Below are 16,430 nucleotides of genomic sequence, written 5' to 3'. Positions count from 1 at the left end.
TGGTGCTTGAGAGGTGACATTAGAAATGACATTTCCCTGGGCACAGGGAGGGATTATGTCTCTACTTAGGCTATGGCTGAGGGATAACCAGGAGGTAAGACAGCCAGAAATTATGTTCCAAATTGCTCCATGGGGATATTCATAACAGTTTTTTCTTTCAGCTGTCTTCGCTACAGCACAGACTGTGAGCCACACACTGTAAAATAGGGGAAGAAATACATAGGGCTGGTGGCCACAATGCCCACAGAAAAATGGGACAGTGTAATCGATCTTTATAGTCAGGATCTGGGAATTTTTTAGATGAATCTCTTTTGAAAACTTTTTTTTTTTTTTTTTTTTTTTTTTACAGTTTTGTTAATTTTGCATTTGTTTCTCAAAAGCAACCAACAATCGGTTCTTCGTTACCAATGCATTCTTGCTTCAAAACAAAACAAAACAAAACCCCTTCATAGGTATTTTATCTGAAAGTTTTGACTTTTCAATTCTGAATCAACCTATGACCACAGGGATTCACAACCAGAGAAACTCTTGTGTATGGCCTCGGTCCAGCAAAGCACTTAAGCACATGCTTGATTTTAATTTTGAATTAAATGGGGCAGTGAATCACATGCTTCAGTCTCAAATGAGGTTAAAATTAAAATTAGCCATGTGTCTCTGCTTTCCTGTATGGGAACTGTGTACACTGCTTCTTGCACTTGCCAGCATTTCCATTACTGGGAAATATTAATTCTGCTTGCTTTTTATCATCTATTTTTTAATTGTTCTGAATAGTTTTTTTGTTTTGTGTTATTTCTTTGTTTCTTTATCCAATGGATCCTATTTCTGTGAAAACCTATTTGGCATGCATAAACTGGTATCAAGATAGAATCCCAAGACAATTGCCTCATGGAGTTGTTTTTCTCTTTTGCCTTCTTGAAACTTCTTTAGTTTATTCACCATCACAGATAGATAGGACTTAAAAGGTAATTTGAAACAGCTACTGCTGTCTCCCCTGATCAAAGAGTTTTAAAATCACATTTGCTGTATTGAAAATACCCTAGAGAATGGAAGGAATTATGATTTGCAGTTGTCTGATTAGAAGAAGAAAAATCAGAAATTAATTTCAGTGAGTTCTACACTCAGCATCTTTTGAAAGTTGGAGATAAGGTGATCTTATTCCTAGATCTTACGTTGTAAATCGAATGAAGAATAACAAAATGATCTCTCATCTGTGTTATTAATATGGCATATACTCCTCAATGTCTATCAGAATAATGGCATAATGAGCAGAAAGAAATGGAGGAAACATACGTAAGTGGATGACCATAGTTTAGTTTATTGCTTTTATTTTATTTTAATATGCTTTTCTGTGCTGGAGGGACCATGTATTCAGCTTCTTGTTGGCCTGGAGCTTTGGGCGTTTTGACAGATAGATGAGGGATTGGATGTATGTGGCTTTTGGTGGCACTTAAAAAGGAGTAAGGCAAAATAAGTTGTCAAGAAAAAAAAAAGTCAACTTTGTAGTAGATATTCTTCCACAGCCAGTTTCTGTTTCTTCCTCCCTTTGATAGTGTGTTATGAGCTCAATGAACAGGTTTGTCTCTCTCTCTCAATCTCTGTATTTCCTTTCATGGTTTGATTCAGGCTCTCAGTGGAGCCTCATCCCTATTCTATCTCAGGAATGTGTAGGATTTTAATTTTCTCAGTACTCTTCTACTGAATCCTGAACGTCTTACCTTTGCTGAGTCAAATTGTTGCATGGCTGTGTCTGAAGCTGAAGTGTGTCCTGAGGGTACTGGGAGCTGGAAGGCACTGAGCTGAGTTTAATACCCTGAGCTGGAAAAAGCTGTTACTTTTTAAAAGGGTTTTACAGGGTTTAAAAAAAAAAAAAAAAGATCCCTATTGCTGATATCAGGATCAGATTCTCCAGTGTAGTTATCTGCAATTTAACAAATTGTTAAATTTGTTTTCCTTATCATTTTTTGTGGTTTATTCTTACCCTTTAGTGCTTATCTCATTAGTGCTCCTAATGAGGGGTGTAGCCCTAGTCCTTTTGCTTACACAGGAAAGATTTGTGCTCCAGGAGCTGCTTACAAAACTTGTCACCAGTCATTGAATATGTTGATTATTAAGGAGTTTTATAGTTTTTCATATTCCCTTTTTTATCTCTTTCTTGCTGGAATTGTCCTTCAAATTTGGGAAGTATGTATTGATTCCTTCAGTCCATTCACAGAAACATTTCCATTTTTGTTGGCGTGTTTTCCCATGTTTACTTAGTGGCAATGTTTTTTAAAAATGCGAACGTCATGAATTTATTTTAATAGTTCTGACTAATGATTGATTTTTTACCCATTCTTTTGCTCTGTATTTCCCTTGGTATTTAAATATTCATCTAAACTGGCATTACTTAAGCATTAGGTAATAGTTGCTTACAAGAAAGCTTAATTTATGGATGATTCTGAAGAGCCACCTGTAGTATGTGAATTGAACTTGAATTGGAAAATCCCATTATCGAGTGTACACAGTCGTTTTCTGCATCTCCATTATGTGCATAGAATTTTGTGCAAATAGTAATAACATTGATTAATTTTAGGCATGGTAAATATGCAAAGTGGGAAGAGGTATCTAAATGCTCAAGCTGAATTTGCAAAGACTTGTAAGAGCTAAATGAAGATTTTGTTAATGTAGAACAAGGTGCATGCAATCTCTAATGAACCATTTTTGGTTGGATTTTAATGCAGACAAACAGTATTGTCACTTGCCTGATTAAGCAAAGAAACTACCTCAATTTATAATTTGGGATAATCTCTGTTCTCCTCTGGCCAACACGGACACGAAGATGACAGACATAAGGACAGAGTGGGATTCATTTTAACTTGATCATTTGGCTTGGTATGCAATGGAAGTAATGCAGTTCAGGTGGCTTAGAAATTAGTTAATATGATTTCTTAATATGCAATGTTTAATTGTTTTACTTGTGGAAAGCATATCTAAATTAGTAAAGCTTGTCTCAGGAAATGTTTCTGTGTATGAAGACCCCAGCAGCGAGGTCACCAGCACAGTAAGATCCCAGGTATGTTCACAGTAATCAGAAATGTCAGTTGACAAGCTAAGGAAGGAAATTTTGAACTTGCTAAAGAGACGCACTCCTACAGCAAGGCTTAAAGACATGAGTAACATTTCCATTTGTGTTCTACCATTCATACTTGATGAGAAAATAGAGGCTTTTTTTTTTTTTTTTTTTTTAACTGATGAGGACCTCTCAGTCAAGACAAATGAAGGTTGGTCTTTAATGCTGTAGCTACTAGCTGTGTTCAGAGCTGAGAAACAGGAGTTACTTCAAATACTCTTGGACTCTTACACAAATGTTTGAGGGCTTCACTTTGCAATATACATGTATATGCACTATTACACAGATAACCCTTTTCCCCACCTCTTGTTTTAACATCTTTTATACTCTTTTTCATTTTCTTCTTTTGATTTTGCTTTCATTGTCTACCTTTGCCAGTTCCCTGCATTTTTCCTAGTGCTGCCATGATCCCGTAAGGCTCCAGCATGCCCTGACAATTTTGGTGTTTGGGAAGAGAAGAGAAATCTCCACATGCCCCCAGATCCACACTTTAATCATTTGCTGCTTGCTAAGTATCCTATGTCTAATCCAAGATCCTGCTGTTGCTTGGTGTCTTAGCCCTCTCTGGGCTGAGTTTGACCTGACATAGTTTATACACTGAGAGAGAAGTGTTTTTCTCTGTGACAGGATTCCTTTATAACGTGAGGAACCATGGATAACAACAAATAAAAATCAGCTAAATGGGATACCCTGCAAGCTGAAGTTGAACTTGCATCTGCACACACACTGATTCTTCACCCTACCTAGTGAACCGTCTTTTTAAGTTGCTTTGAGTGAAATGAATAGGACAGAGATTTCAATAGAAATAGTCTATGGTGATGTTATGCGATGGAATTTTAAAATTCCACCATTAGAAACTAATTCTAGCTTCAGTTTAGAGAGAGGAATCAGGGATTGTTTTGAAACCCTGGCAATGCCCAAATTATCATGGCTTGTAAATCCAATGTCAGAGCCCTGATGTTCTCAGCCAACCAGGGCCATATACTCTGTGACAGCTTCAGTTTTTGGTGGCCTAGGAAAACTGTACAAACACAAGACCTCCAGCTAATACAGTTTTAACGCGACAGTAAAATTGGCGTAGTCGGCAGGATTGCTATGGATAAACGTCTGCAAAAATACAAATGTGCCCCTTCCCAGGCAGGGAAGAAGTTTTCCCAAAAGTTTTGGAAAGATGAGGAGAAAGTGGTAGAGCGCATTGAGCAGTGTCAGGCTTCACGAAAGATTGGTCAAAGAAAGGGTAAAGGTGCGATTTGTGCTGTGTTAGGAGCCTGTTTGTCTTGTGCTCAGCAAGAAGCTAAGGAAACTCCTGCTCCCAAACTGATCTCTGATGTGGAACATACCACTTTGAAATCAGAGAATGAAATATTGAAGTCATCATTGGCCTTTGAAAGGGAGACGGGAAAAACATTAGGAATCAGAGTGGATAAACTTTTGGATGAAAATGATAAACTTGTGAGTGAAAATGCTAAACTTGTGAGTGAGAATAATCATCTTAAACAATTGCTGGAGAGGGTTAGTCATCTGTTAAATAAAGTACAGCCTTGCGCTCCGGTCAAGCAGATTCGTGGAGTGCTGCATTGTGTAGAACCTGAAAGCTGGGACAGTGATTTCTGGTCTGACAGTGATGATGGTGTTGAAGAGATTTCTGATTCTGAACCTCAATCGATTTCCTTGAGACCTTTGGTTAAGACTGAGACTACTGTTGATGATAATGATGAAATCTGTACTACTGTGCGAACAATTCCGTTGTCACCAGCAGAGTTGGTTAAAATACAGGAGAAGTTCTCAAGGCGGTCAGGGGAATCAGAAGTGGAGTATGTGTGTCGAGTTTCTCTTAAAGGAGGAGATCGAATGATGTTGTGTAAGGAAGAAGTAGGAGGCTTTTGGAGACCTGGAGTATTTTTAACCACCACGCCAAGAGCTGACTTGGCTGTAGCAGTACAGAAAGCAGCCTGCATTCAGGCGATATATGAAAGAGATAAATTAAGGAAATCCCCGATGTTAGCTCCTATTGACCCAGTTCAATTAACTCCTCTCATCCGTGGACTCCCTGATTGTCTTAAGATGTTTGTAGTAAACACACAAAATCACATACTAGCTGCTTGTAGGGATGATGATAGTGGTTGTAGGCGAAATCCTAACTCCCCTATTCCCACCTGGAGTGAATTGGTACAAGACATAGATAAGTACGGACACCGAATGGGCTGGATAAATTCAGCCAGCATTAAATCCCAAGACCACTCTCGGCGAGTCTGTCAAATCCACACTAAAAATCCCAGATACCCCAAATTCAAAGAGAGGTTCAAACCTAATAGGGAACAGAATGAGTTGTGGTGTCGGAACAATTCAATGGCTCTCTAATGAACACTCTGATCCTATCATTGCCATTCCTGTTGAACCCCCCAAAAAATATTGGTAAATTTTTGTATTGATACCAGGACCCAAATGTCAGTAATTACACATGAGACAGAACGAACCCTGAGCATAACACCTGGTCAACGCAGGGTTAAATTCACGGGAATCAATGGTGTGGAAAAACAATGCCCCACTGCAAAAATTTCTCTCTGGTTGCCAGAGGAACAAAAATTAACCAGGATAGAAGTATTAGTTGGTGCTGCATATACTAATATTTTAGGATTTGACATACTGCATGGTTGTATGTGGAAACTCCCTGATGGAACTGTGTGGAGTTTCGCAACACTTCAAAGGGATTCAGGCACCATGAGACTGAGCCTGTTACAAACATCCATACCCTTATCCCCTGCTAAAATCATTAATGATCGGCAATATCTGTTGTCAGCAGCAGTATTTACGGGGATTGACGGGGTGGTAACAGAATTGGAAAAAAGAGACATTATTAAAAGGACCCATTCACCTTATAATTCACCAGTGTGGCCAGTAAAGGAACCAACCAGGCAATGGCATTTTACAGTGGATTACAGACAGCTGAATGCTAACACTACACCTTTGACTGCCGCAGTTCCAAACATGGCAGAGATAGTGAAAGCCCTCTGTGTATCTAACAGTAGTAATAGTGCTAACTACTATGCATGGGAAATCAAAGATTGCTCTTTCTAACCCTGCCGGTTGAATACAACCGAGCATATTTTATTTTCTTTTGTGTTCACAGGAACCCTGAGCAAACTGTATATGGACAGCTGGAAGATGACGAATCAACAGTTTGGATTAATAATGCTATGCTTTACCCCGACCTTGATGCAATTACAAACCTTAAAGGAAACTTAGCTACTGTGGCTGTGCATGGAGCTGAGGTGTTTCACCATGGCATTTAACCATGTATTGTCACAGTATAGTACAGTCACTGGAACATCTCAAAACAGAAAGGACCTAAATCTCTCTACTTTAGTTCTACATGGAAACAAAATATTTTCAAAAGGTGAATGGAGTTGGAACAATTCTCTAAGAATGGCTGAACTTCAAGCCATGTCTGGACAGACAATCCACTTATAATCGGCCGACTGAAATTAAGACAGTATACATTGATTCACCAAACCTATAATTGTGTACTGTCTTTGGGGTTACAGAGGCACAGAATTACTATTTGAATTCATGGTCAAAGGATAAGAAGCCTCTGCCTCCGCAGATATTTGAAAACGAACCGACTCAGCCTCCCATTGGTCTAACTCCTTCCATCTTCAATACAGGCCCTTACATAATTCAATAACAAATTCTCTTTGACTCTAGTTGGTCCCTAAAAAGGGCCACGGGATGCAACTGGGTTATTAGGGACAGGATTAGGTATATTAAATAGCATTGATGCTGAGGTCCTCATGAGTAGAGTAACTGCTACTACAGATGACCTAAGGAAACTGGAACAACCAATAAAATCATCCTTATTGGCTTTAGGAGCAAATTAATGGCTTCTATATCATCAATTAATTGTAAATGCCCTTGGAAAAACCCAAGGCAATACCTTCCTTGCCTTGAGCTGCATCCAAGCGCAGTTATGGATACAATCTGTAGCAGCAGCTATTATTAGAGAGGGAAAAGGAAGAACTTTGCCCACTGAAATTCGAAAATTGATTTGGGATAATGCTTCAGAATTTGAAAAAGAATTTCAAGCATGGTGGCAATTAGTCAACTTTACCCATTATGCAGAAAATGATAAAATTGTTGCCTTTATACTTACTATAAGTAATGCCACTGTATACAATGTATATCCAATCATTGCATTAGGACTCAATCATAATGGAACTATACTTTATCCTAAAGAGCATAAAGTATGGGCCCATCAAAAGGGAGGAAAGTGGCAAACAATTGATGTAAATGCATGCATTGTGCATCTGTGAAAATAACACACTGGAATCTCAAGACATTTGTCTTGACACTGAGCAAAATATTTGCCACTTTGAGATATATCCTAATGAAACCCTTGAAACTGTACTTGTATATATTAGGAAAGGTTGTGTTTGTATGAGAACTCATTGTGATTCCATAGTCGTAGATGATACAGTGGTAGATACCAGTAATCACTCTAATGTTTGTGTTTGCAATTTTACCAAAATTCTAGGATGTGGTTTTAAATACTCAGCTCCTGTCACTTCTTATCAACTTATTGCATCTAATTATATTCTGCTTCATGAACTGCTGCTACTCCTATTGGAATGAACCTTACCTTGGTGAAGAAATTGCTGGTACATGAGGACCTGAAGCAGCTGATGGCACAAGTCCGAGAAAATGGACAAAAGACTGATTACTGTCCATCATGATGCACAAGAAACACATCGAGTGATGGAAAGAGTAAAGAGAGATGAGAGACACCGTTGGTGGGACACTTTGTTTGGATGGTCGCCAGCTGCTACAGGAATCTTCTACAAGATGCTTCACCCTGTTATTGTTCTGTTAATACTCACTGTATTATGCTTTATACTGACAATTAGTTTGTATATTAAACTCTGGTTTATGATGAAATGTTTGGCATCCCTACACAATGTACATACACTCGATAAACCTCAATCCGAGAATGTTTGTGATATCCCCGACATATTCCAACTGTCGTGAAGCTTGAGTGACTATAGTCACGGGGTGGATTATGTGGTGTAAATGCCTGAAGTAACTAGGAAAATAAAACTAACATTCACATTTTTAAGGAAAAGGTACAGCATTGAAGAGGCTTTCAGGGTAGGGCATAACTGCATTATCTGAGCGTTCCCTAGGCTCCCAGCCTTAGATGCTATCGTGCTGGGAAACTTGGTGTGCTAGCTCTAAGGAACAGCACGGAGCATAGAGTGGAGTGGAGACACCACAGCTAGGCTCTGTAATCAGATGGGGCCTCGATTGTTCTTGTGCACAAAGCTGCACTTTTTGCCACCCTAAGCCAAAGACCTGTCATGTTTTGACAAATGCTGTACCCTAGTGTACTTTTTGCTCATTATAATATCATTATAATACCAAAACACACCTCCATCCCAAAAGCTACCCGCCTCCAAGGTGTGACCACCCCTCACTGAGCATGCACTCTGAATTCCTCGGAGCCTATTACTTTAAACGGAGACGGGAAAACTTTACACCAATCATAACTAAGATATGCTTGACTAGAGCCACTCAAGCTCCACCTAAAAGACAGAAATAATATAAATTGGCCCAGGAGAGAGGGGATGTTAGGGAAGATACCACCGTCAGGGGAGATACCATCCTGAGGACAACATCCTTAGGACCTCCTGACTCCTGGGATCAGTCGACGGGCTGAGCCTCTCTTTCCCCCCCCCCATTGGGACGCCTTTGGGTGAGATCTGAATACTTGCTTATAGATCTCTATAGAGTCTTTGATCCTTTTAACGCGTTTATTTCTAGGCTGCACACCTGTGACACCCGTAAACACCTGTAACATCTATAACATCTATAACACCTGTAACATCTATAACACCTGTAACATCTACAACACCTATAACACCTGTAACACCTATAACACCTGTGTATTTTATGCATACTAGCTTGCTTTTGCAGACAGTCACTATCACCGGCAATCCAAAAGAACCTGATTATCTGTTGCTGTAATAAACCATACTTGATTGCATTGTGATAACTCTCATTGAGTGCAACGAGGGTGAGGGTGGTTATCCGTGATAGTTCAGTGTTCTGAATCTAACCAGACCCCCAGGCGGTTAATGCATTTTTGGTGAATGTCTGAATGGACCCCCAGGCTGTTAATGCGTTGATGGTGAATGTCTGACTGGACCCCCAGACGGTTAATGTGTTTTTGGTGAATGTCCGACTGGTTCAGTACCCTGAATCTGACCGGGCCCGTAACGGTTAATCAGCTACACCCCTTAACGCGACAGAAGAATGGCTACAGAGACTACTTCCCAGAGGAAAGGACATGGATTCTGAGGTAAAGAGAAATGACAGATATGCCATTTCTATGTGAGACGTGAACTTAATTTATAAATTTAGAAAAAAGGTTGTTCAGTATTTTCCTCATGTGGCAACTTGGACTCCAGCTACTATCTGCTCTGATGATCATCTATAATACTAGATGATGACTTTGTCAATGGTTTGCAAAAGTTTAATGTACATGAGATTTTAAGTAATAATTCTCTAGAAGAAAAGGAAGCAGAATATTTATGTAGAAACTCTGATGTGGTTGGCTGAGCTGACAAGAAATTGCTGAGATAGGTTGATGTCATACATGTAACAAGGGAAAGCTACAAAGGTCACTCATGTCCTCATGGGGAACTTCAGCTTCCCAGACATATTCTGGAAATGCAATACAGCTCAGAGGAAGCAGTCTAGGAGGTTTCTGGAGAGCGCCGAAGACAGCTTCCTGACGCAACTGGTTAGTGATCCTACCAGGAGAGGTGCCCCACTTGACCTTCTGTTCACAAACAGAAAAGGACTGGTGGGAGATGTGGTGGTCGGGAGCTGTCTTGGGCAGACCATGAAATGGTAGAGTTCGCTATTTTTAGCGAAGTCAGGAGGGGGACCAGTAAAACTGCTGCCTTAGACTTCTGGAGGGCAGACTTTGAGCTGTTAAGGACACTGGATGGCAGAATCCCTTGGGAGGCAGTTCTGAAGGGCAGAGGAGTCCAGGAAGACTGGGCACTCCTCACGAAGGAAATCTTAATGGCTCATGAGTGGTCTGTCCCCATGTGCCCAAAGATGAGCTGGCGGGGAAGAAGACCGGCCTGGCTGAACAGAGAATTGTGGCTTGAGCTTAGGAGAAAAAAGAGGGTTTATGATATTTGGAAAAGAGGGCAAGCCAAGCAGATGGATTATAAGGATGTTGTAAGGATGTGTAGGGACAAAATTAGAAAGACCAAAGCTCATCTGGAGCTCAATCTGGCTACTGCTGTTAAAGACAACAGAAAATGTTTTTATAAATAAATTAACACGAAAAGGAGGACTAAGGAGAATCTCCATCCTTTACTGAATGCAAGGAGAAACTCAGTGATGAGAGATGAGGAAAAGGCTGAAGTGCTTAATGCCTTCTTTGCCTCAGTCTTTAGCGGCAAAACCAGTTACTCTTTGGATACCCAGCTCCCTGAGCTGGTGAAAAGGGATGGGGAGCAGGATGTGGCCCTCACTATCCACGAGGAAATGGTTGGCGACCTGCTACAGCACTTAGATGTACGCAAGTCGATGGGGCCGGATGGGATCCACCCAAGGGTGCTGAGAGAACTGGCAGAGGAGCTGGCCAAGCTGCTTTCCATCATTTATCAGCAGTCCTGGCTATCGGGGGAGGTCCTAGTCGACTGGTGGCTAGCAAACATGATGCCCATCTACAAGAAGGGCCGGGGTAGACCCGGGAAATTATACATCTGATAGTTTGACCTCAGTGCCAGGGAAGGTCATGGAGCAGATTATCTTGAGTGTCATCACGCAGCACTTGCAGGGCAAGTAGGCGATCAGGCCCAGTCAGCATGGGTTTATGAAAAGCAGATCCTGCTTGGCGAACCTGATCTCCTCCTATGACAAAGTAAGAAGCTATGTGGACAAGGGAAAGGCTGTGGATGTGGTCTACCTTGACTTCAGTAAGGCCTTTGACACCATTTCCCACAGCATTCTCCTCAAGAAACTGGTTGTGCTGGCCTTGAACTGGCGTACACTTCGCTGGGTTAGAAACTGTCTGGATAGGCGAGCCCTAAGAGTGAATGCAGTCAAATCCAGCGGGAGGCCGGTCACTAGTGGCATTCCCCCAGGGCTCAGTACTGGGACCAGTCCTCTTTAATAACTTTATCAATGATCTGGATGAGGGGATCAAGTGCAACCTCAGTAAGTTCGCAGATGACACCAAGTTAGGTGCGTGTGTCAATCTGCTTGAGGGTAGGAAGGCTCTGCAGGAGGATCTGGATAGGCTGCACCAATGGGCTGAGGTCAACTGTATGAAGTTCAACAAGGCCAAGTGCTGGGTCCTGCACCTGGGCCACAACAACCCCAAGCAGAGCTACAGGCTGGGAGATGAGTGGTTGGAAAGCACCAGGCGAAGAAGGACCTAGGAGTATTGGTGGCTAGTTGGCTGAATACGAGCCAGAAGTGTGCTCAGGTGGCCAAGAGGGCCAACAGCATCCTGGCTTTTATAAGAAGCAGTGTGTCCAGCAGGGCTAGGAAAGTGATCGTCTTCCTGTACTCGGCTCTGGCGAGGCTACACCTCGAGTACTGTGTTCAGCTTTGGGCTCCTCGCTACAAGAAGGACATCGAGGTGCTTGGGTGAGTCCAGAGAAGGGAAATGAAGCTGGTGAGGGGTCTGGAGAACAAGTCCTATGAGGAGCGGCTGAGGGAGCTGGGAATGTTCTTCCTGGAGAAGAGGAGGCTCAGGGGCGACCTTATTGCTCTTTATAAGTACCTTAAAGGAGGCTGTAGCGAGGTGGGGATTGGTCTATTCTCCCATGTGCCTGGTGACAGGATGAGGGGGAATGGGCTAAAGTTGCGCCAGTGGAAGTTTACACGTAGGCTGGATATGAGGAAGAACTTCATTACTGAGAGGGTTGTGAGGCATTGGAATGGGCTGCCCAGGGAAGTGGTGGAGTCACCATTCCTGGAGGTCTTTTAAAGATGTTTAGGTGTAGAGCTTAGTGATATGGTTTAGTGGAGGACTTGTTAGTTTTAGGTCAGAGGTTGGACTAGATGATCTTGAGGTCTCTTCCAACCTAGACAAATCCGTGATTCTCTGATTATGAGAACCTTTATGATTTTAATCTAGGTAGAAAGAATATAGGTGGGACAATGAGTATAACAGTCTGTCTTTGGAAATCTAGTAGATAATGGTTATCTTACAGTCTAAATAAAAGTACAAGTCATTTTGTAATTGAGGAATATTGAGGAATATAGAATCATAGAATAATACAGTTTTGAAACATCCTGTGAACGTTTCTAATCCAACTGCTGAAAGCAGGCATAATTCCAGTGTCGGCTTGGGTATCTCAGGATCTTGCCTGGTAGACCTTTGAATATTAAAAAGGGTAGAGATTTCACAGCCTCTCCTGGCAGTCAGTGTCTTTGCTGAAACACACTCACTGTGAAAAATGTTTTCCTTGTGTCCAGATGGAATTTCCCTTGTTGCAGCCTGACTGTTGCCTCTCTGCTCTCTGTGCATCTCTAAGAAGTCTCTGGTTTTGTCTTCTCTATCCATCCCAACTTTAGGAAGTTAAATGTAGTGATAAGATCCCCTCTGAAGCTTTCTCTTCTCTAGGATGAACAAACTCAATCCTCTCAGCATCTCCTCATGGAGCAGATGCCATGCTCCAGTACCTGACCATCCTCGTTGCCTGCTGCTGCCCTCCCCCTGTTGGTAGTTGTCTCTCTTGAAGAATGGCATGTAACTGTGAACCCTCAGTTGACATATAGAATGAATATAGGTTCTTGATTTAAATCAAATCACTTCAGAAGGGCAAAAGTTTCTGTGACCTAATTCATCCCATCCAACTCCAGCTGCCATGTACTGGAGGCTGTTTTTACATACACAGAAACAGAAGGCACCTGTAGACTCCTGGTTGGCTACATATGACATTCTCCTTTATTTTTATTAAAGAAAAAAATAGTTATGAAGGCTTATAAGGAAAATTGTACCATGGATATTGGCTCTGTTCACTTTGTCCCACAGTCTAGGAGCAAAAGCTTGCAAACACAGCGTAACTAAACTGTTACACCGTGTATCTCCATGCCATGTCAAATATGGTGTGACAAAACTTTGCCTTGTAGTAGGGAGGGACTGCACAAAAGATTTCTAGAATTGGAAAATTTCTTGCTTGTTGGTTTCAGTCCACTTCTGTTTGTTCCAGTTGTGTATGGAAAGAATGAGGAGATGGTCTCTTGCACCTGAATCTCCTCTTTTTAGTATACTGATTGCTCTACACCTGCTTATAAAGATCAATATTTCATTAGGTAGCAGAGGAATAGCACTATAGCAGAAAAGAGCCTGGCTGCTGCCAGAATTGAAAGCTCAGTGTCCAAAGACAATGTTTTTTTTTTTTTTTTTTTTTTTTTCTTTTTTTTTTTTCCGGAAATGAATGAAAATCTTTTGGTAACTGAGCAAGTGACAGTGTATTTCTACAGACTGCTGGCAGGGTGTAGCTCTTACCCTCGAGATAAATTATCTTCACCAAATCTTCATTGAGTCAAGAAAATACCTGATAAAAGTGCCAAAGGAAACATTTTAGCTAAATGGTACCAAGCAAGGATGCAACAGAATACCATACCACAATGTTCTGTTTAACTTCATGGGTGCATAGTGCATGGAGATACAATATCTCTTGATGCTTTTTATGTCCTGAAGCTTTCAGTTCTCTATTGTGAGACTTCTGGGAATAAAACCAGCACAGTTAGGCTTTCTCAGTAGCTTTTTTCCAGGGTCTTGGAAAGTGTAGGTGATGTTCTTCTTAATTAGATTTTCATAATGAATAAGAACCTGTATTGTCATGTAATGAAATGTAGTAATCATGATGGGTACAGATATAATTAAAAATCTTTGTAGCATATCATGAATAAATACAGGTTTTCCGCAATGAAGACATTTTTAAAGATTAGCAAAGGCATTATTTATGTTTGCAGGTTTGGAGCCAAATGATTTACTAGCTAATGGGAGGCATGAACCTATTGATTTACAGTGTTTCACAAGTTTAGCAAAAAATTTAGCCCCATATTCCTGGAAATTTTCATTAATATTACCAAGCCTCAGTACAGCTGAGATTCCTCTCAGTACAGAGGATATACAACAGATCCAAGGGGCCCTTAAGAAACTTCATTATCCAGACTGTTTCTCTGATGCCCCCAAAAAGGGTACCAACAAATGTCAGGACTGAAAGGTATTATGATTTGCCTACTGAATAAATTATGCTGAATTTAGAGATAAAATGAATAGGAATTACAAACTTAGAGGAGGAATTTCCCATACTTTTATAAAATATCCTTTTCAGTACCATCAATGTTAAAACGTTATCCTTCTCTGGCACAAACTAATTTGGAGTACTTGTGAGGTACCATTTGAGAGGACACAGGCCAACACTGAGTGGTGATGAGGCAACTCATCATGATGGGACATGAGGAGGATGGGATTAGTAACTCATGCAGGATTTGTGAAAATAATGAATGCACTGGCTGATGCTGTTTGGGAAGGAAATAGTTCCAACCTTGGTAATAACCAATAACTGGAAGCAGTGATATAAATAATCCTAAATAATGTGCTAGAGTTGAATTGGGGTGATGGGCAAAAGGGGAAAAGAGCATTTCAGCCATTTGTTGAAGGACATACAGACCTCTCACAACCTGTGTCCCTTCTGCAGATGCCAGCCATGAACAGAGAGGCAGAGGTAATATTTGAATAAATCCTGACTCATTGAAGCTGTTCCAGTGTGACGTTAGGTGTTTGCAGTGCTGTGGGGTGGGATTTGCCTCAGCAGCTAGTTTGTTTTTCCTTGACAAATCCGCCCATTTGGTCTTGCTGTAGTAGGTGTTTTGCAGAGGTGTTGTTCTGAGGGCTGAGAGTGGCATGCCTGCTGACAGCACAGGCATAGCAACAAATGCCTTCCAAATGGGCCAGGCAGCATCTGGGCAATTGTTGGTGCCTAAGTTTTCTCTCTGCTCCATGGTCCTTTGTCAACAAAAGTTGTTTTTTGTCTTTTTATTTTGCCAAGTTCATTATTGCAAATGCTTTTTTTTTTTTTTTTTTTTTTTTTTTTTCACAAGCAACAGGGCTTTAACTTCAAAGCTCATTGCTGAGTTTTGTTTCTCTCACCTTGTGATAAAGAGGAAGAGAAACTACTTTCAAAAAGCTGTAACAAAATCACATAAATGAAGAACTATAAAAGCCAAACTAATTATTTGAAGAACATCTCTTGTTTTAAGTCAAAACATAAAGCGTACATCTTTCTCTTGCACCTCTACTGATTTTGGTAAAGATGAGAAAGAGATAGTATGTGCACTTTACTCATTTAGGCAACCAGCTGCTAGTTTATAAATCCTCTTTTTTTTCTTTTTTCTTTTTCTTTTTTTTCCCTTTTCTTTCTCTTTTCTTTCCCTTTTCTTTTCTTTTCTTTTCTTTTCTTTTCTTTTCTTTTCTTTTCTTTTCTTTTCTTTTCTTTTCTTTTCTTTTCTTTTCTTTTCTTCTTCTTTTTTTTTTTCTTTTTTTTTTTTTTTTTCTTTTTCTTCTCAGAATGGAACATTACTGTCTTGTAAAAGTAGAATTATAATAATTGCTCAGTTTAGTGACTCCAGGCTTATGCTTGCACCACAGAGAGCCAAGCATGGCTTCTGCTGTCTTCCAGTTTCTCTCCTGGGTGTTCTGTGTGCAGAAGAACTTTTTCTCATCATGAGAATAAACAAAGAAGTAGTATTTTAATAATATCGAAGCCAGTAGTGATTTCTGCCATTATCCACGTTTACATCATCAATAGGTTTGCTTGCTTGCAATCTCTGTAACAAAGTTGTGGTCTGTGGTGCTGCCTATGGGAATCTAGGAGTTTTGTCTCTAATTAATCACAGAAAATATATGCTAAACTATTGTCAGAAATAATTTCTGACTACTGTGCCCTTCATATGCAAACATTAGTTAAAAGGCTTTTAATTCTTTAACCTCTCTTCTGTCTCCTAAGCAACCCTCATGGGGATCTCTTATCTGTTTCAGTGTCGTGGCCTCTGACTTGCTTGAGGTTTTTTTTTTTTTGGCCCTGGTAGTTGTGATTGTATGTGAGATTGTATGTGTATCCTAGTTTTTGGTTTATGCAGTATGATCTGACATGAAAAAGAGGAATTGAAAAATCTTTTCTTTCTACTCCTCATGTATTAAGGGTCTCTGAATCCTAAGAGTCTACATGCCTTTTCAGATTTTCAAAATGGTAGTTGAGCATTTGAGATTAGAGCATGACAA

This window comes from Netta rufina (genome assembly GCF_964035555.1).
Source record: "Netta rufina genome assembly, chromosome: 15".
Classification (NCBI taxonomy): domain Eukaryota; kingdom Metazoa; phylum Chordata; class Aves; order Anseriformes; family Anatidae; genus Netta; species Netta rufina.
The sequence above is the reverse complement of the archived record's forward strand: the minus strand, read 5'-3'. Positions refer to the sequence as shown.